This window comes from Schistocerca gregaria, chromosome 1, assembly GCF_023897955.1.
Source record: "Schistocerca gregaria isolate iqSchGreg1 chromosome 1, iqSchGreg1.2, whole genome shotgun sequence".
Lineage (NCBI taxonomy): Eukaryota > Metazoa > Arthropoda > Insecta > Orthoptera > Acrididae > Schistocerca > Schistocerca gregaria.
The window spans coordinates 551,230,732-551,251,268 of record NC_064920.1 but is presented as its reverse complement, the minus strand read 5'-3'; positions in this window follow the sequence as shown (position 1 = coordinate 551,251,268).

Below are 20,537 nucleotides of genomic sequence, written 5' to 3'. Positions count from 1 at the left end.
ACTCTGCAATTCACATTTAAGTGCTTGGCAGAGGGTTCATCGAACCACAATCATACTGTCTCTCTACCATTCCACTCCCGAACAGCGCGCGGAAAAAACGAACACCTAAACCTTTCTGTTCGAGCTCTAGTTTCTCTTATTTTATTTTGATGATCATTCCTATCTATGTAGGTTGAGCTCAACAAAATATTTTCGCATGCGGAAGGGAAAGTTGGTGAGTGAAACTTCGTAAATAGATCTCGCCGCGACGAAAACCGTCTTTGCTCTAATGACTTCCATCCCAATTCGCGTTTCATATCTGCCGCACTCTCTCCCCTATTACGTGATAATACAAAACGAGCTGCCCTTTTTTGCACCCTTTCGATTTCCTCCGTCAATCCCACCTGGTAAGGATCCCACACCGCGCAGCAATATTCTAACAGAGGACGAACGAGTGTAGTGTAAGCTGCCTCTTTAGTGGACTTGTTGCATCTTCTAAGTGTCCTGCCAATGAAACGAAACCTTTCACTCGCCTTCCCCACTATATTATCTATGTAGTCTTTCCAACTGAAGTTGTTCGTAATTTTGACACCCAGGTACTTAGCTGAATTGACAGCCTTGAGAATTGTACTATTTATCGAGTAATCGAATTCCAACGGATTTCTTTTGGACTCATGTGGATCACCTCACACTTTTCGTTATTTAGCGTCAACTGCCACCTGCCACACCATACAGCAATCTTTTCTAAATTGCTTTGCAACTGATACTGGTCTTCGGATGACCTTACTAGACGGTAAATTACAGCATCATCTGCGAACAACCTAAGAGAACTGCTCAGATTGTCACCCAGGTAATTTATATAGATCAGGAATAGCAGAGGTCTCAGGACGCTTCCCTGGGGAACACCAGATATCACTTCAGTTTTACTCGATGATTTGTCGTCTATTACTACGAACTGCGACCTTCCTGACAGGAAATCACGAATCCAGTCGCACAACTGAGACGATACCCCATAGGCCCGTAGCTTGATTTGAAATCGCTTGTGAGGAACGGTGTCAAAAGCTTTCCGGAAATCTAGAAATACGGAATCAACTTGAGATCCCCTGTCGATAGCGGCCATTACTTCGTGCGAATAAACAGCTAACTACGTTGCACAAGAACGATGTTTTCTGAAACCATGCTGATTACGTATCAATAGATCGTTCCTTTCGAGGTGATTCATAATGTTTGAATACAGTATATGCTCCAAACCCCTACTGCAAACCGACGTCAATGATATAGGTCTGTAGTTCGATGGATTACTCCTACTACCCTTCTCAAACACTGGTGCGACCTGCGCAATTTTCCAATCTGTAGGTACAGATCTATCGGTGAGCGAGCGGTTGTATATGATTGCTAAGTAGGGAGCTATTACATCAGCGTAATCTGAAAGGAACCTAATACAATGCAACAGAAATAATATTCCATTTTAGTGCGAATAAATCTTATGAAGTTATCGTATAGAGTGTGTATAGGTCAAGCGAAAGAACTGCGTGCCTGGTAATGAAGCAGCACTTCAGAGCTTCTCGTGTACCCATGGCGAATGAAATGTGTCACAGTATGTGTTAAGGTGCTCTCTGGAGAAACACAAAAGAATACGGCCGACAGGTCGCGCTATACCCCAGGTAGCTCCAAAACGGGCCATTCGCCTTTCCTTCACAAAGTTGGCACGATTGAGCTGTAATTTCACTGTAACTGCTGACGCCGCTCGATACTTACGTCGTGTTATAAGAGAGTAGGCGACGTGCTTGCCAGTACAAATACGGAGCCGCAGCGTTTCCTGCTGCTGGAGACCAGTAACCCGAGCGCAGTTTCCCCAGTGTCTCGCCGGTTCTGCAGGCGCCTGCCCACACAGCCGCAGCCTTCGCAGGCCGTAAGCTCCTCCCCAGGTGTACGGCGGTGCCAGCGTGTGTGGGAGCCGCGAAGGCGTGTGCTTTCCAGAAGCGTCTGCAGGAAGTAGAGCACCGACCAACGCCCAACATCTGCAACACTCACGTCGCTACGTTTAGCTCCTTCTCGAGCCTCTATCCTGAGAGTTTAATGAAGTACGAAGCATGGCAGCCACGAACCCGAAGCGTGGTGCTCGACCCGATAGCAAACAGCTGGAACTGTGGTGTGTGAAGAGGAGAGGCAGTGGTGCACTATTACTAATGGACTGAGGGCAAGCGACTCTGCTGGCGAGGATCCGTGAGCCAAGTGGTGCTTTACCCCGGCGGCTTCCTCCACGCTGTTCGAGACGAGCAAAGCTGTCCTCACTCGAGCCGTGCTGGTGGATGGGGTTCCCCACTTGGCTGCAAGCGTTCAGAGGTGATACGTATGTGTTCGACAGTTCCCCAGTACCATACGCTTCCGCGGTATTGGACATCTATGCCTACATACGAGAGTCGCAAGTTTAGCAGTGACTACTATTTATTTACACATTGTACAAAACAGATATATGTTTCAAAGTTTTACTGTACTTCACAGTAGCCACCAACATTGTGTGTATAGTTTCCTCGTCCTTGCCGGCCGGTGTGGCCGAGCGGTTCTAGGCGCTTCAGTATGGAACCGCGCGACCGCTACGGTCGCAGGTTCGAATCCTGCCTCGGGCATGGATGTGTGTGATGTCCTTAGGTTGGTTAGGTTTAAGTAGTTCTGAGTTCTAGGGGACTGATGACCACAGATGTTAAGTCCCATAGTGCTCAGAGCCATTTTTCCTTGTCCTTCAGGATAGTCACCAATACTGTATATAACCCGTTGCCAGCGATGCAGAAGTCATAGGATAACCTTAGCAGCGCCAGTTGTCTTGATAATTCGAATGGAGCGGTCTGTCGACTGATGAACCTATGTAACATTCCTGAACCGAAGGTAATGATATGTTCCTTCAATTTAGAAATCAAGTTGAAGTGGCAAGGGTCTAAGTCCGTGGAGTGTTGTGAACCGTACAGCGCTTCCCAGCCCCATCGATGGAACAAATCAGTCACAACCTGTGATACTTTCTGCAGGACTCGCCCATGATTTCTTACTATAGTGCTTTGACATATACAGGGGATAGGCAAAGTAATGTTAACAGTGTTACTAATGGGATGGTTGTGCTTGACAGTCGACATCGCAGGTAAGGCACGCGTTCTGTTGGACTTTGCGTGTTCAGTACGGACTAGGCATCAGTGCAGGTCGTTTATGAGTAGTGTACACTTCGTATTTGCATTCAGAAGCCGAGTTAGACGTGCAATGGAGGACCTAACAGAGTTCCAAAATGCGCAGATGGGGGAGAGGGGGGGGGGGCGATTAGTTGGAGAATCAGTAACCAAAACCGCCAACTTGACAGCTTACGCGAAACATGGAAAGACATCATCGTGTAAACGTAGCAGTGGGCGCAAATCAAAACTATATGACAGAGATCATCGTACGCTAACACGAATTGTGTCAAAACAACACAAAACTAAGGAGGCTAAACCGACTGTACAGCTCAATAGGCATCTTCGAGACCCTTATCTATCGATAGTGTTTGCCGTAAACTCCATAAAGCCAATATTCATGGACTAGTTGCTATATCGAAACCATTAGTGACGTCAACCAATGCCAAAGAAGCGTAAAATATGGTGTCAAGAGCATAAATTCTGGACGGCTGATCAGTGGAAACGCGCAATATCGTCCGACGAGTGAACGTTTTCGTAGTTTGCAGCAACGCGCCGGGTTTACATCAGCAGAACGCCAAAAGAAGCCTACAATTCCGATTGCTCGATTCCAACGGTTAAGCATGGAGGTGGAAGTGTGACGCGTTGATCATGGTATTCTGCTGGTCCCATCGTTACTCCCAAAGGCCATGTTACAGCCAACGATTATGTGAACATTTTAGGTGATCAGGTGTCCCCAATTATCCAAATGTTGTTCCCCAACAATTAGGCCATGTTTCAGGAAGATAATGCATGCATTTGCAACACCGCGAAAGTACAATCGTGGTATGAAGAGAATGCAAGTGAAATGCAGCATCTTCCCCGGCTAGCACAGTCCCCCTGCCTCGAACATCATGGAGCCATTGTGTGCGATATTGGGGCACAGGCTCCGGAGCAGATTTCCGCCTCACTCGCAACTACAGGGGTTCAAAAAATGGCTCTGAGCACTATGGGACTTAACGTCTTAGGTCATCAGTCCCCTAGAACTTAGAACTACTTAAACGTAACTAACCTAAGGACAGCACACTACACCTAGCCATCACGAGACAGAGAAAATCCCTAACCCCGCCGGGGATAGAACCCGGGAACCCGGGCGTGGGAAGCTAGAACGCTACCGCACGACCACGAGACAACTACAGGGGTTAGAAGAGGTTCCGATCGAAGATTGGCATAAAATTCTACTGGAGACTATACAATTACTCTGAGCCAGTATTCCGAGAAGAATCGCAGCTATAGTACGGGGTCCAACTCCTTATTAATAAACCATTGCCAAGAAAGTACATTATTTTGCCTATCCCCTGTATGTCGCAAGTGGTTACTGATTTGGGAAGTGCTGTACCATCCACCGCACCCCGCAGGCTTAACCCCTTGTGGCTTTAACTTGATTTCTAAATTGAAGAAAGCATTTCATGTCATTCACTTTATAACTATTACATACATTCACCGGACATTAGACCACTCCACTCGAACTATCAGTACAATTGGCACTGCTAAGGGTATCCTACGACATCCAAATCGCTGGAAACGATTAACATACAATCCTGGTGACTACTTTGGACAAGTTGTAAATAATCAGCAGCCACTCTTAAAGTAAGAACCTTCGTACATTCGGTGCAAGCCGTCTCACTGTGAATCGCAAAGCATGTGGTATCACTATCATTTCTCCCCTTCACTGTTTCTTCCGTGAGAGATGCGTAGAAATAATGACCATCGGTATGCCACCGTACGGGCTCTACTATTTCTGATTTTCCAATCGCGTTCATTTCGTGAGATGTATGTGAGAGAACGTAATACGGGTATGTTGCCCGACTTTTTATTGGAACGAACGCTCCCGGAATCTGAATAGTAAATCACTCTTTGTTGTACAACACCTCTCTTGTAGCGTATCCCATTGTAGTTTGTTGACAAGCTTCGTGACGCTTTCGCGCTTACTAAACGATGCCGTGACGAAACGCGCCGCTCTTATTTGGATCTTCTCTGTCTGCTTTACTAAACTTACCTAGTAAGGATCACAGACTAATCAGTAGTAAATCAGGAATCGGTGTCGTAAGCGTTTTGCGAGCCACGTTTTTAGTCGATCAATTACATTTCCCTAAGACTCTTCCAATGAATCTCCGTCTGTCACCTGCTTTTAATTCTATATAGTTATTCCACATTAGGTCGCTCTGAGCGTCTGTTTCTAGGTATTTTACGTTTTCTACCGTTTTCAGTCATGTATCACCATCAATATTAAAACTTCACTGGAATAGAGCGTTTGACATGGAATAGTCACCTTTCCTAACAAGTTAGAGTCGTCACTTGAATGAATCCTATCACTATACTGTACATTAACTTCGATTAAACTGAAGATAAGAGTTGATTAGCAAACAGGTTTCTATTCAAGAAAATAACTATATGTCCATAGACCTGAGAACTTCTTACTTAATTCTGGTAGAGAATGAGTTTGGGAAATACTTTTTAAAAATAAAATGATAGTAACACATATGATCTAGATCGGCCTAGAAGAATCACAATGGGAATTTGATAAGTAGAGAGTGAGTTATTAACATCAAGAATACCTTTTACTATCATTTATTCTTGGATTAAGATATCCAATAAACAAACATAGGAACAAGCATATCATTAAGAACTTAACCTGGCTGGGAGTGTTGGTACTGAACACTATAGGAATAACGCACTGAATAACTACACGACTGATACGATCACTTCAAAATTAGGAATACATGGATTACACATGCACTGACTGAGACTAACCATTCATCAAAGAGAAGGAAGTTACCCATAAATTCAAGAAAGAAGCTAATTTAAAATTGGATAGACAGAAACTAGACTCGTTGGGTGATTATTCGGATACAAAATGAAAAGGAAATTCATAATTAAAATTACACGGAATTAGAATAACGGATACAGTAAAAAGAAACTAGATTCTGTGAAGAGTTCTTCCTAAGGTGGGAGTCACCGTAAATCAACAGTAGCTACGTCGCTATCCACTACAAGGAACACAGATTAACGGCAAAATCACGACAAAAAAGAACACGAGTCCAAACTATAGGATACAAGAATTTATTTCAAACAAACATGTAGTAGCGGCTATGCAACCCATGCACAATGAAATGCACTCAAATCTCCACAAAACGCAATGAGATTTTAATTATGACCACCGAATTGGTAAATACACGTGAAGTGCTCGTAACCAGTTACACGCCTGATTCAAAAAAACGAATCACACTCATACATACACGTGGCCTCATGCACCTCTATCGCAAAGTTATAGACCACAAAGAACACACCAATAAATTCCGAAACTTGAGAATTAATATCAATTCCTACATATGCAAAGAATCTCGAGCTAGTCTATAATATCTGAGTTAGAGACTTAGTTAAACTTAACTTACGCATTTACAAAATAACTAACATAATGACTGAAGCTAGGTGCTACGTCCCCGAGGATTCCTGAGGCATTGAAGCTGCTAACCTTCTCCTCAGTCAATCCGGCATAGGCAATAGGCACGTTCTGCCTGTGCCAAACTTATCAAAGTGACGGATAATTGGTCGCTGGTGCCTCTCTCACCCACAACAGTTCCCCTTAGCCTTACACAAAGTTTGGCTAAACTGTCCCTGTATTCAGAGAAATATACCCCAAGGTCAAAGACATATACTCAAGCTGACGACAAACACGCTTCCGAGCAGACAACAAGAGGATGGTATGTGGGAAAATAGGGTAGCGACGTAAATACATGATGATTAAATTGTTCAAATGGCTCTGAGCACTATGGGACTTAACTTCTGAGGTCATCAGTCCCCTAGAACTTAGAACTACTTAAACCTAACTAACCTAAGGACGTCACACACATCCATGCCCGAGGCAGGATTCGAACCTACGACCGTAGCGGGCGCACGGTTCCAGACTGTAGCGCCTAGAACCGCTCGACCACCTCGGCCGGCCGTGATGATTACTTTACCGCATCAGTTAAGCCCTTAATATGTATACAATTAATATGGGAACCAATTTATAGATGAAGTACAGTTCGGATGTCGTAATGTAGTGTTGAAAAATCATTTTGGCTGCGAAATATAGCAGCCAGCTGACCATCTTCCTCTCAGTTTGAAAGTGTAGGTACACCGCCACATAACTGATGCTGTTAAGTAATGTAAAAGTGAGAATCGACTCTGAAAGTCAATGAAGTGACTTATGCAGATACGGTTCAATGTAACTGAATAGTATTACGCTGATGAGCCAAAAAGCAAGACGACCTGCTTAATATTTTGTTTGTCCAACTTTGGAAAGAAAGACATCACTGATTCTGCGTATCAAGGATCCGACATTTTGTTGGTAGGCTTGTGGAGGTATGTGTGTCTATGCACAAGTCATGTAATTCGCGTAAATAATGGGCAGCTGTTTGTATACACGGTGGAGGCGCCCGATAGCAATCCAGGTGGGTTCCATAGCATTTACGTCAAGCGAATTCGTTCGCCGAGCATCAACGTGAGTTCATTATAGTGCTCCTCAAACCACTAGACGGTTCTGGCTCCGAGACATGGAAAATTGTACTGCTGAATGATGGCACCGTCGGTGGGGAAGACATCTTGCGTGGAGGGATGCAGGTGGTTCGCAGCTGGCAGCGTGTCTTCGATTACCACAACAGGTCACATGCAAGCGCAGGAGAATGTCTCTCATAGCATAACGCTGCTCCCACCAGGCTGCGTTCGTGGCGCGCTGCACCTTTCGACCCGACGTTCTCCTCGATGACGGCCTTTGTGGAGATGACAGCGATCTAGTGTAGCAAAAATGAGATTCATCCGAAGAGCCGACACGTTCCCATTGATCGACGGTCAAATCCCGAAAGTCTCGTGCCCACTGCTATCGTAACTGATGTCGTTCGGTTAACATGTGAACACGTAGGGGTTATCTGCAGTGGAGCTCCATGTTTAACAATGTACGATGAACGGTGCGCTCCGAAACACTTGCGCGTTGTGTTCTTCCGGCAGAGATGCCACAGATCACCACCTATCCTTCTTTACAGAGCAGGTAAGCCTCCGAACCGCACGTTGTGTAAAGAATCGTGGACGTCCAACAATTTAACGCCTTGTTGTAGTTTCACTGTCCTTCCACCGCTTTCCATAGATGCTCAAGGCAATAGTAAACGAATATTCGTCCAGCTTCGCCGTTTTCGAAATACTCGTTCACAGGCTCTGCATGATCAAAATCTGTCCTTTGCCAAAGTTGCTTAGCTCAACATATTTCCCCATCTGCATCCCATATCTTCGCTAGGGTGATCCCTCGTTCGTGTCTGCTCCGCTTACACACTTTTGTTACCGCGTCACGTGACGTGCCCGCAACGCTACCAGGGGGCATCCAACTCGGCGGTGGCGAGTGGTCCTAATATTTCGTATTATCAATGTATATGGCATTGCCTAGTTGTGCCCCATACGTTACTTTTATAACGTTATCTTCAGCTTCAGTTGTTGCCTACGTCTGACTCATCACAGGCAAAGAAGCCCATTTTCTGACTCAAGGGACATTATGTGGCTCTGCGAACCTGCACATCAGAGCGAATAACGTGTTTCTCTTCTCGGGCGCTACGCGCTTGGGACCCCTGAAATCCTCCATGACATTGATTCCATATTCGCGTGAGCGTCGTAGCATCCCTACAAACGCGAGCTGCAATTTCACAGAACGATAGACCGCTCCCTCAATAGGCCACCATCCTGCTGCTGTGAATTCCCTCGTATGCTGGTACACGTTCCTCCGAGGCATAACACGACAGCCGGCAGGATTGGCCGAGCGGCTCTAGGCGCTACAGTCAGGAACCGCGGGACCGCTATGGTCGCAGGTTCGACTCCTGCCTCGAGCATGGATGTGTCTGATGTCCTTAGGTCAGTTAGGTTTAAGAAGTTCTAAGTTCTAGGGGACTGATGACCTCAGATGTTAAGTCCCATAGTGCTCAGAGCCACTTGAACCATTTGAACCCTGTTTTGACAGTTGCTATGAGGCTTCTTAGCTGGCTTATTTGCTTCAGATTAGCTGACAAACCTGGCACTGTCGAGGTATTCATTATGCCAATTTTCTATTAGAAACGGAAACATAAAGTAAACTGTGTTTGTGGTGCAACATCGGAAAAATTTCATTTATATGTACTCGTGAAAATACCTTTGAAATTATTAAACAGTCGTACGAAAAGTTATGCATAATGTGCACGCGTATAAGTACAGCTGCTTGGCGTGTCTACAACGCAATTTTGTTAACGTCTCTATGGGAAAGCCTCTTCATGGCTCTAAAGACAGCTGTTGTTCTCGCCTACAGTCGTTTGCGGTTCACAGTTGGAAGCTGTCAAAAGCGCTGCCAGATGTCAGGAATGTCATTAAGTTGACTCGACTGTAGAAGTGTGTTAGTAGTAAAGAATAAATATATGAAGATGTCGTGAATGATGTGGAACTTTTTCATACAGTTGAGTGTTTATGACGCCATATCTCCTGAGCCATGATAAGTAGGTTATTCTTATCCCGACAGCGATTGTTGCCTGACAGTAAGGGATATGTGTACCAAGCGTGGTTGAAATCGGCCTACAGGTTTAGGAGGAGATGTGAAACGTACGTACACACACGCATACATACATACATCTGTTTTCATAATATGTATGGATTATATCTGTTGGATTTTCTTTCTGTCCAGCTGATCATCGTTAACCTTCTTCAGATTTTGATTTAAGAAAGAAAGAAGGGGAAAATTAATTCTTCTTACTTTTTAATCGATGGCGAGGAATTGTTGTCAGACAGGGAAGCGATTGTGGAGCGGAATATTGTGCAAAGATAGACAAAACCCTATTTTCGGGATTCTATGCACATAATTAAAATCCATCTATACTAAATGTACGGCCCTCAAATAACCGCCGTAAGGTGGGATTTTTTAAAAGTGTTACTGCTCAATGAATCATCACCTCTCTTGATACTGAAGAGAAGTAAGAAAGATTTAACGTCTCATCGACAGCAAAGTCACTTAGAGACGGAGTGCAAGCTCGGTGTAGTCAAGAATGGGGAACTAAATTGGTTGTGTGCTTTACAGAAGGAACCGTCCCAGCATTCGGCTGGAGCAATTTAAGAAAATCACAGAAAACCTAAACCTGGATGGCCGGACGGGGATTTACTGCCTCCCGAATGCGAGCCCAATGTACTATCCACTGCACCACCTGGCTCTCTAACGCTCTGAATATTATTTACTAGCTTAGCGCCCGCTGCTTCGCTCTCGTAGACTGTACAGCCTCCATAATTTTTCTCTTTTTCTTTAATCGAATTTTTATGTTGTTTACAAATTACATGATCTTCTAAACTTTTCACGGTAGTTAAAGCCATAGAAGTATGTTCTTTTCCGAATGTACTTCTGACATGAAAGCGATTGTAGTACCTGGAATGCAAAGTTTTTGTTCATCTTGCCATTTGCGTTCTTGTGGAGATATTTCAATAGAATCTTTCATCCCTCATCAAATATTTCTTAATATCAAACGGAGAAGTGAAATACCATTTTCCATAGATATAGTTTTGCAATTTTTAATATCAATGAACACTTTCTTAAAAACTGCCACCACCTTTTCACCCTTTTATGATTTAATTTCCAAAAACCCTGGAACACATTTTTTTTAAATCTCTGACCAAGAAGTCAAATACCAATTTTCATAGATGTAGCTCAAAAAATACTTCAGTAGTTCTTTAATAATGATCTATTTTGTAAAAATCTTCCAACCGCTATTTCACCCCCATAGGGGTTAAATTTCCAAAATGCTGAAACAAGTTTTCTTTATTTCTGACTGAGAAACAAAACACCAATTTTCGTAGGTCTAATTAAAAATTGTCAAAAACCTTTGCATCCCCTATTTCTCTCCCTTAGGGGTGAAATTTCGAAAAATTCCTTCTTAAGCGACGCCTACTGTATAAGATCAATTCCCTTTCCAAATTTCAAGGTTCTGTCCTTAGCTGTTTGGCTGGCCGATGATGAGTCAGTGAGTTATATACAGAGATTAACGAATACCAAAAAAAAAAAAAAAAAAATCCTGGAACTGTCCAGCAGATACATAAAAACGATCAGAAATGAGCCAATATGATAGCGAATTCGAGTGAAATTTCCTGTTGCTCTCTGGAAACGTAACAGATAGCTGTGACGGATGGCGTTAAATGAGAACTGCGGCTGCTGTAAGTTACTGATACGTGCGTCACTTCTACAGGGTGTTTCACAATTCATGTTACGTATTATTAGATGTTATAGAGTGAACTTAGAAGATCAGATTTTACATATTGACGCATGCCCGGAAACGGCTCGTTAACATGTTACAGGGGAAACAAGACCTACGGACTTCAAAAGTCCAAAGGGGTTAAATCTGGTGATCTTGGTGGCCAAGTATGTGGTCCACCTCGGCCGATCCACCTGTCCGCGTACACTATGTTCAGATGGTTTTGGGTGAGAACTGCAATGTGTACAGCCGCTTCACCATGCTGGAACCACACTTCGTGCCGAATGTCCAAAGGCACATCTTCCGAAACCTCTGCCAGCACTTGTTGCAGGAGTATCAAGTACATGCCACCCGTTATGTGGGGAGCAAGGATGTACGGCCCCGTCACACGACAATCGCAGAGACTGGCCAGACACTGAAGCCGAAGGTGTGCTGAAATCATCTTGTGTGCGTGGCTGTAGTGTTTGCTTGACCACAAATGTGGCTATTTCGAGCATTCAGAACACTTTCTCTGTTGAGATGCGCTTGGTCAGAGAGCAAAATTTGATTCGAAAACGGAGGAAAATCTACACAACGTTGCTTGCATCTTCTGGGGGTGATATGGGTGAAGTTGCTGTTGAAGCAGAACACGCCAGGCAGACGAATGAGACACATGCGAGTCACGTCCAGTGGCTCGGATATTTGTCGACGGGTTCTCTTCAAGCTGATGAAGCAAGGCACTGTGCAACCTTCTTGGAGCACCACAGTTTGCTCTATTGCTGGTGAATTTCTCACTTTCCCGAGCCGTTGTTCTGCTCCGGTAGACATGGGATGAGATGGAGTCACACGATCTGGAAAGTTCTCGTCGTACAGACCTGAGCTTCTCTGCCACGACGTCGAGATCCCCGTAAAGTAACAACGTATCGGTGTACTCCCCGAACGTGTACTCAGGCATCCTGTTACTGCACCACTGGTCACCGCAATGTCAACTGACGCATCACCAGGAAGCGTGTAAAAAAGGCAGGTGGAAAAAGGGGACACCACGTCACATCGTGTCATCGGGCCATTCATGAATGTGGGTAAACTGCTTAAAAGACGAACTGAGTAAGAAACATCTAGCGCGCGATTGGGTAGCTCTTGTTTTCCTTGCAACATGGAAACGAACAGTTTCCGGACATGGGCTGGTATGTAAAACGTGACACACTAAGTCGTCTCTGCAACCTGGAGAAGTGTGGAACATGGATTGTGAAACACCCTGTACACACGGTGGCTCAAAAAAAACTTTTACAAACTGACATGGGACATCGGGCGCACAACAGGGTCAGTAATCACAGAGGAACCGGGGGTCGCAAACGTCACGGGAGGGCGCTACGGTCACGTGTTGGCTGGCATCGTTGGAGACTGTTTCATTGGAACGACCATTATCCCGGGCCGACTTGATGGTCGCTCGTATCTCGTATTCAAAAATGGTTCAAATGGCTCTGAGCACTATGGGACTTAACTTATGAGGTCATCAGTCCCCTAGAACTTATAACTACTTAACTAACCTAGGGACATCACACCCATCCATGCCCGAGGCAGGAGTCGAGCCTGCGACCGTAGCGGTCGCGCGGGTCCAGTCGGTAGCGCCTAGAACCGCTCGGCGACCCCGGCCGGCTCGTATTCATGCGAGAGTTATCTGATGAAATGCGAAGGGGCTCCGTCTGCACGCAGCCTTTTTCGGCCACTGGAATGGTCGCCATGGGCCAGTCATATGACCACCGCAATCACCCGAACTGTCTCCAATCGATTTTTTTCCTGTTGGGGTATCTGAAAGACCTTGTGTGCGAAACACCTGTTACATCGTCGGAGGACATAGTGGGCAGGATTGTTGGATTGTTGTGGCAGCAGGATATCTTCGAGGTACACCAGCTATTTTTGAGAGGTTGCAGCTTCGATGTCAGGCGTTTTTCGATGCAGCTGGACAAAACTTTGAGCACCACATGTAGTGGTCGTCCATTTGTGGCATGTGACTAAATAACTGTAACGCCGTTTAGTAGTCCCGGGTGGCGTTTACAATCCCCGGTTCCTATCTGATTTCTGATCAGCGTTGGATGTCCGATGTGCCATACCAAATTGTAAACTTTTATTGATCGCTCTGTATAACAGACGCTGTATCGCTCATTAGGCATTCAGATGACCCTCTTACTTACGTACGACGGCTGGAGAATATCACTTTCAAGGGCACAGCTGCTATTACTTGGCGTGAACATACGAGTGAACTACTGCACGTGTTGGTAATGAGGAGTTGCCTCACGTTTTATATCCCTCCGTGGGGAACTTGACTCAACCAGAATAAATGTTCGCTCTCCTTTCTTAATGCATTTGCACCTTTGCATGTATTCGTTTGAGGCATCGAACCTACTGGCTTCTTCATAGTGGTATAATATTGCCGATATTTTTAGTTTGTCTTACTCATACTTTTCATTTCTCAATGCTTAAAAATTGAGAAAAAAAAATAATTTTGGTCTTTTTTGTGAGTAAATGGATCTTCCTGAATGACATAAAGCATTTTACATAAATTCATTTTAAAAACTATATGATACAGCTCGTAAGCAATTAAGTCGCGCCAGCAACTAAGATATTGCTCGGCCCGCCCGGCTAGCCGCACGGTCTAACGCAATGCCTTCGGCATTTGGAAAGAGCGCCTGATCCCCGGCACGAGACCGTCCGGCGGACTTGTGTCGAGGTCCGATGAGCCGGCCAGTCTGTGGATGGTTGTCAGGCGGTTTTCCATCTGCCTCGGCGAATGCGGGCTGGTTCCCCTTATTCCACCTCAGCTATATTATGTCGGCTATTGCTGCGCAGACAAGTTCTCCACGTACGCGTACATCACCATTACTCTACCGCGCAAACATAGGGGTTACACTCATATGGTGTGAGACGTTCCCTCGGGGAGGGGGGGGGGGGGGAGGATCCACCGGGGGCCGAAACGAACAATAAACATGAAAGAGTGGTTCGGTGTGGGGCGGCGGAGTGGTGAAGTGGACTGCGGTAGTCGTCGTGGGGTTGTGAACCACTGCGGCTGCGGTGGGGACAGAGCCTCTCCGTAGTTTCTAGGTCCCAGGTTAACATACAATACAACACAAGATATTGCTTCGTTTTATATGTAAATGAATTAAAAATACCCATAGATTTCTTTCAAAAGTGAATTGACCACGCTTGCTTCAATCAGAATTGCTTTTAAATAAAATTTAAAAAATCACATGTCTTCCTCCTGCTCACAGTTCACGTCCCAATCAGCCGTATACTTAGCGTGTTCGGAAGGTATGCGCTGTCAACATTCCCGTAGCCAATGGATGACTAACAGCAACGCCTACAGTTCAAATCCTTGGTGACACTCGTAAAATGGCTGTTGGAAATAAGTGTTTCTGAACAGCAACATTGTCAACTAAGGGGTTAAGAATGGTAAGGGTTGAGAACAATATGAACCCAAGGATATGCACCACAAACCAACCTGCTTCTCCTATCACGTACAGAGTTGGACAGAAATACGTAAAAACCGTGAGGAACGCATGATTGAACATAAATGAGCACGCTAGCCAAGCCTGAAGATTGCACTGTTGTGTTTAACCACGAACGGCAATGTGTACTGCCCTCAACACGTTGTGAATGTCAGTCGGGGTGAAAACAACGTAATGTGTAGTCGTCAGTGCACTATGTCGCAGCTCAATGGACTCTGAGTGGGGGGGGGGGGGGGGCGGCGGCAAATTGTTGGTGCTCGTATGGTGGGTACTTCCATAACTAAGGCGGCCACAGTGTTTGGTGGTTTGGTGCACAATTTGCAATTTGTATTTGTATCCTATAAAGGGAAAGCGGAAAAACATCATCCGCTAAGTCACGATGTGGATGAAAGTTTATGCTGAGAGATTGTCACAGACGGTCATTGAAGAGGATTGCAACAAAAACTAATAGGATGACAGATGCAAACGTCACTGCAGAACACACTCTCGCACTCGTGAACTTTGTCAGCACCAAAAGAACCCGAAGGCAACTCCACGAGCAGGGAATTTGACGGCGAGCTGGAATCCCAAAACCACTCAACAGTGATGCAGGCGTCAGTAACAGGAAAACGTGTTGCCCAAGGTGCCGAAGCTATAAATCCTTGACTATGGGGTAACAGAAGAAGTGGTTTGTTCCGATGATATAGTTTCACACTGTTTCCAACTTCTGGCTTAGTTCCTGTCCGTCAGTTAAAAATGGCAAGGGTTCGGTGATGTTTTGCACAGCCACGTCTTGGTATTCCATGGGCCCTATGGTTACACCAAAAACGCAATACATTACCGTGCCTAACACGGTGTAGGAAAACCGGTGGCATTCAAACGAGCTTCCAGTCGTCAAAGAACAAATACGGGGCTGGTATGGTTCTAAGGGGATCTTATAACATTCTTACGACAAAATAGTGGCAAGTTCGAGTACCGATAATGGAGTTGGAAAGCGTTCACGCGCCCTTGTCTCCAGAGTAGACGCCAAAGGGTCAATAATATTGAGATCTAGTGACGGTAGTGGCTAGTCGAGATGCTACACTCCATCTTCAAGCGCACAAAACCAGTCTTGGACAATGAGAGCTGTTTGAACAGGACCCCTGTGGTCTTGGACTACAGCGTCGCCATTCGAGAACAAACACTGTAGCATACCTACATCTGCATGGGTACTCTTCCAATCACCCTTAAGTGCTTGGCAGAGGTTTCATCGAACCACCTTCGCAATTCTCCATTATTCCGATCTCGTATGCCGCGTGGGGTAGCCGCGCGGTCTCAGGCGGCTTGTTACCGTCCGCGTGGCTCCCCCCGTCGGAGGTTCGAGTCCTCCCTCGGGCATGGATGTGTGTGTTGTCCTTAGAATTAGTTAGTTTAACTTAGTGGGTAAGCTTAGGGACCGATGACCTCAGCAGTCTGTTCCCATAAGACCTTACCAAAAATTTCCAAATTTCCAATCTAGTATAGCGCGCGAAAGAACGAACAACTATATGTTTCTGTACGAGTTCTGATTTCCCTTATTTTATCAAGCTGATCGTTTCTCCTTATGTAGGTAGGCGTCAACAAAATATTTTCGCATTCGGAGGGGATAGCCGGCAGGTGTGGCCGTGCGGTTCTAGGCGCTGCAGTCTGGAACCGCGTGACCGCTACGGTCGCAGGTTCGAATCTTGCCTCGGGAATGGATGTGTGTCATGACCTTAGGTTAGTTAGGTTTAAGTAGTTCTAAGTTCTAGGGGACTGATGACCACAGATGTTAAGTCCCATAGTGCTCAGAGCCATTTGAACCATTTTTTGGAGGAGAAAGTTGGTGATTGGAATTTCGTGAGAAGATTCCGCCGCAGTGAGAAACGCCTTTATTTTAATAATGTCCAGCCCAAGTCCTGTATCATTTCAGTGACACTCTCCCCCATATTTCGACATAATACAAAACGTGCTGCCCTTCTTTGAACTTTTTCGATGTACTCCGTTAGACATATCTGGTAAGGATCCCACACCGCGCAGTAGTACTCCAAAAGAGGGCGTACGAGCTTAGTGTAGGCAGTCTCTCTAGTAGATCTGTTACGTTCTCTAAGTGTCCTGCCAATAAAAGACAGACATTTACATAAGGACTTAACTGTCGTTCATTGTATGAACCACAAAATGAAATTAGCTAATTTCATTTTGTGGTGTCCACGATGTTATGAATGATGTAGTAGATGTATACCATACACCATTTTTTTTTTTTTAGATTCCTTATATTCTGTGTTTTCTCGAAGTCCCAAAAATCAGAGACTACTAAAAAGTGTTTAACAAGAATTATCCTCGCAGCTATTAAAACTTGGCAGTATTTTTGGCGTACGTTGGGTTGCTTCCTCATTTAATGCTCTTCGAGCTTTTCTTGAAAGACACAGTACTCTTGTCCATCTTTTTGAAAAACTGAGAGATGATGGTTCCTGATCAACTCAGGAGAGATCTAAATTTGAAGGTTTACCGAAACATCTCACAAAGTGGCTTTTCCGATAGTGCATATGCGAGAATAGTGAGTTTCGGCATTAACATCTATTTATAAATAACTGTTTAACCATGGGTAACGCCACGGTCCAAGCTAGTAACATATATAATTATACTAACCCCCTAATACATCCCCCCCCCCCACTGGTAAAAGCACAAATCGCACACTGTCCGGAATCAATCTGAAAACCCTTGTCAATAAAATGTTTCAAATGGTTCTGAGCACTATGGGACCTAACATCTTAGGTCATCAGCCCCTAGAACTTAGAACTACTTAAACCTAACTAACCTAAGGACTTCACACTACACCCAGCCATCACGAGGCAGAGAAAATCCCTGACCCCGCCGGGAATCGAACCCGGGAACGCGGGCGTGGGAAGCGAGAACGCTACCGCACGACCACGAGATGGCTTGTCACTACTACTTCGCACTTCATGAGAGTAAAGAGGTAGTTGCGTTTCACAAGGACGATGCTTTCTAAATCCATGTTGAGTGTGCCTCAATAGACCGTTTTCATCGAGGTAATTCATAATGTTCGAACGCAATGTATGTTAGCATAGGACAGACTTGAGGACTCATAATTGTCACAGAATCCTCGGCAGTAATGCTGCCTTGCAGATTAACCATGGGCCCCAAGGAATACTATGAATGGCTCCCCTAATCATTGCCGAGTCCGCGCCATGTCTGACTCTTCGGATGTAAACTCCAGCAGAAGTTGCAAGCAGTTTGAAACAAGACTCCTCCGACAAAATGACGTTCTTCCATTGCTCCACAGTCCAAGTCTTGTGGTGTCGACAGCACAGTTTTTCTGTTACGGGCATTTGCGTCACTGATGAGTAGGTTCGGAATTCCAGCGCGCCCTGCAACTCCCTGCTTCTGAAACTCGGTGTTGTTTTGGTGCTGACATGGTCCACGAGCGCGACGTTCAGTCTTCAGTGACTTTTGGAGTTGTCGCCCTCTCATTTTTCGCCACAATCCTCTTAAATGAACGAAATGATAACTAAATCAAGACCCTAATCCGACAGGCGTTGATATACATCAACGGGCACGGATGAAAATGTGTGCCCCCACTGGGACTCGAACCCAGGATCTCCTGCTTACATGGCAGACGCTCAATCCACATTTTTTTTGAGACATTTACGAATGAGCTATATGATGCAATGTGTACCATGAAGGTCATTCCATCAAATTGTACACCACTGGTTCAACCGTGTGATCTATATGTCTATTGCCAAGTCAAAATTCTAATTAAAAGACTTCGAAGTGCCCCTGAATTGTTCCAACAACAGCGAGAAATATCATCAAGAGAAGATGCAATTAAAATACATTCGATCGTGCAGCATCAATTCAGTGCTCCTGTGTTCACCACTATGATCCAATACGCTTGGTTTGCATCCAAACTGATAGCGGACAAACCGTCTTTCAAAACATCAAGGAAGTGCTCTTTCCAATGACACATGTATCGGCAAAATGTAACTGTTCAGACAATGCCTTCATAAAATGTGCCTGGTGTGAAAGATATATGTTCCTATTACAGATGTTACCATAAAAATTACAGACTTTCCACTGCGATAATGAATAAAAAGTACCGCACGTAATCACAAGAATCTTTGGAAACTTTGTTTTCATTAGCTCTTTGGCCTAATTATATAAATATACTGCTTGAATGTGTTTAATTTCTACGGTAAATAGTTGAACAATCGGAAGAAGCAAAGTAAAGTAAACATGGGAAAAAAACAGAAAAAAATCAGGAAGCACCTGGGATTGCTCCTAGGTTGCCTGTATTGTACGCAATGCGCTTTACCATTTTTATTTCTTTTTCATTGACTTTTTTTGTTTTTAATTTTTTTAATTGTAAATTATTTCCTCTGCAAACCTTTCTTTTTTTATATATGGAAAAAGGCGTCTTTCAGTTACGACAAACAAAATTAGACTGTACATCCGTAACAACAACAGAACAAAAGTTCCTTCTGAACTATGAAATAGAATTTGAAACTAATAGTGTGATGATAGATAATAAAGAAAGAAAAATGTAACCAAATCCCGCACGCCATTCCATGTGCATGGCCCATCGGCGTACGGAACCATGTACCAAATTGGTAAAACATATCGCAGCGTGTGGAGCCCCATGAAGGAGGTCATCCTGTGCCCGGTACTCCCCAACTGTGAGGAGGGTCATCGAAGACACTGAGCAAATAGTTCGCAAATAGTTGTCGGTATCGGGGTGTACACTCAAGTGTGCTATGACTGTGCTGGAGAAATTGCCAGTAATTAAGCACCATCTTCTCATCATCGCGAAAGAGGTAGTATATGGACATGCCTTTAAACCATGTGAGAGCGTGAGTCTTCGCAGGTGGGGAATAAGTATCCTCTGGACAAAGGAGGAGCCGTGGCTCAATTGTGCGAGGCGCGATACGTAGGTAGCAGCCATACCTCTAACGACGATCCACATGTTAAACGGTGTTCGTCAGTATCCACGAGGTGGCAACGTGGGCAAAGGGGGGAATCCGTCATCCCAATAGCGTGCAGCCTTTGTCGTGTTACAACCTTCCCGTTCACCACCTGGTACCACGTGGGGAGGAACGGCTTCTGGACCGCTCTTCACACTGCAGGCCATAGGGTCGTAGGGCTCTTCCTCTCAATTACATGGCGAGGGATGGACCTTAGCAGCAGTCTGTAAACGTCTCTCGCCTTGGGAGTGGGAGTGTTGGGAAGGTCTGGGTGCACGTAACTATACTCAAAAATAAATGCCGAGAGGTGCGAGACTGAGGGTGTAATGTGCGCAACCGTGACAAGTGGCAGAAGAGACGCCGGCAGCAATTCCTCTAACAGACGTCCCGTAAGGGAAGCATCTGTGTGGGTCCACAATTTCATCACTGTGCACAAGTATAATGCTGTAGCCCTCGCTCGTACATTTATAAGTCCCAGTCCGCCATCAAGCGGAGGGAGGGTGAGTGTTTCGTAGCGGACTTTGAATAGGTGTCCGTCGGTAAGGTAATATCCGAACGCTGCTTGCAGTCTGTATGCCATCGCTGTCGATATCGGTAGGACCTGGGTCATGTGGATCATCTTAGTCGCCACGTGAAGGTTGAGGTATTCCACACGCTGTAGGAGGTCCATCCGTCGAAGTAAGTTCCCGCGAACTTCTGTGCGTA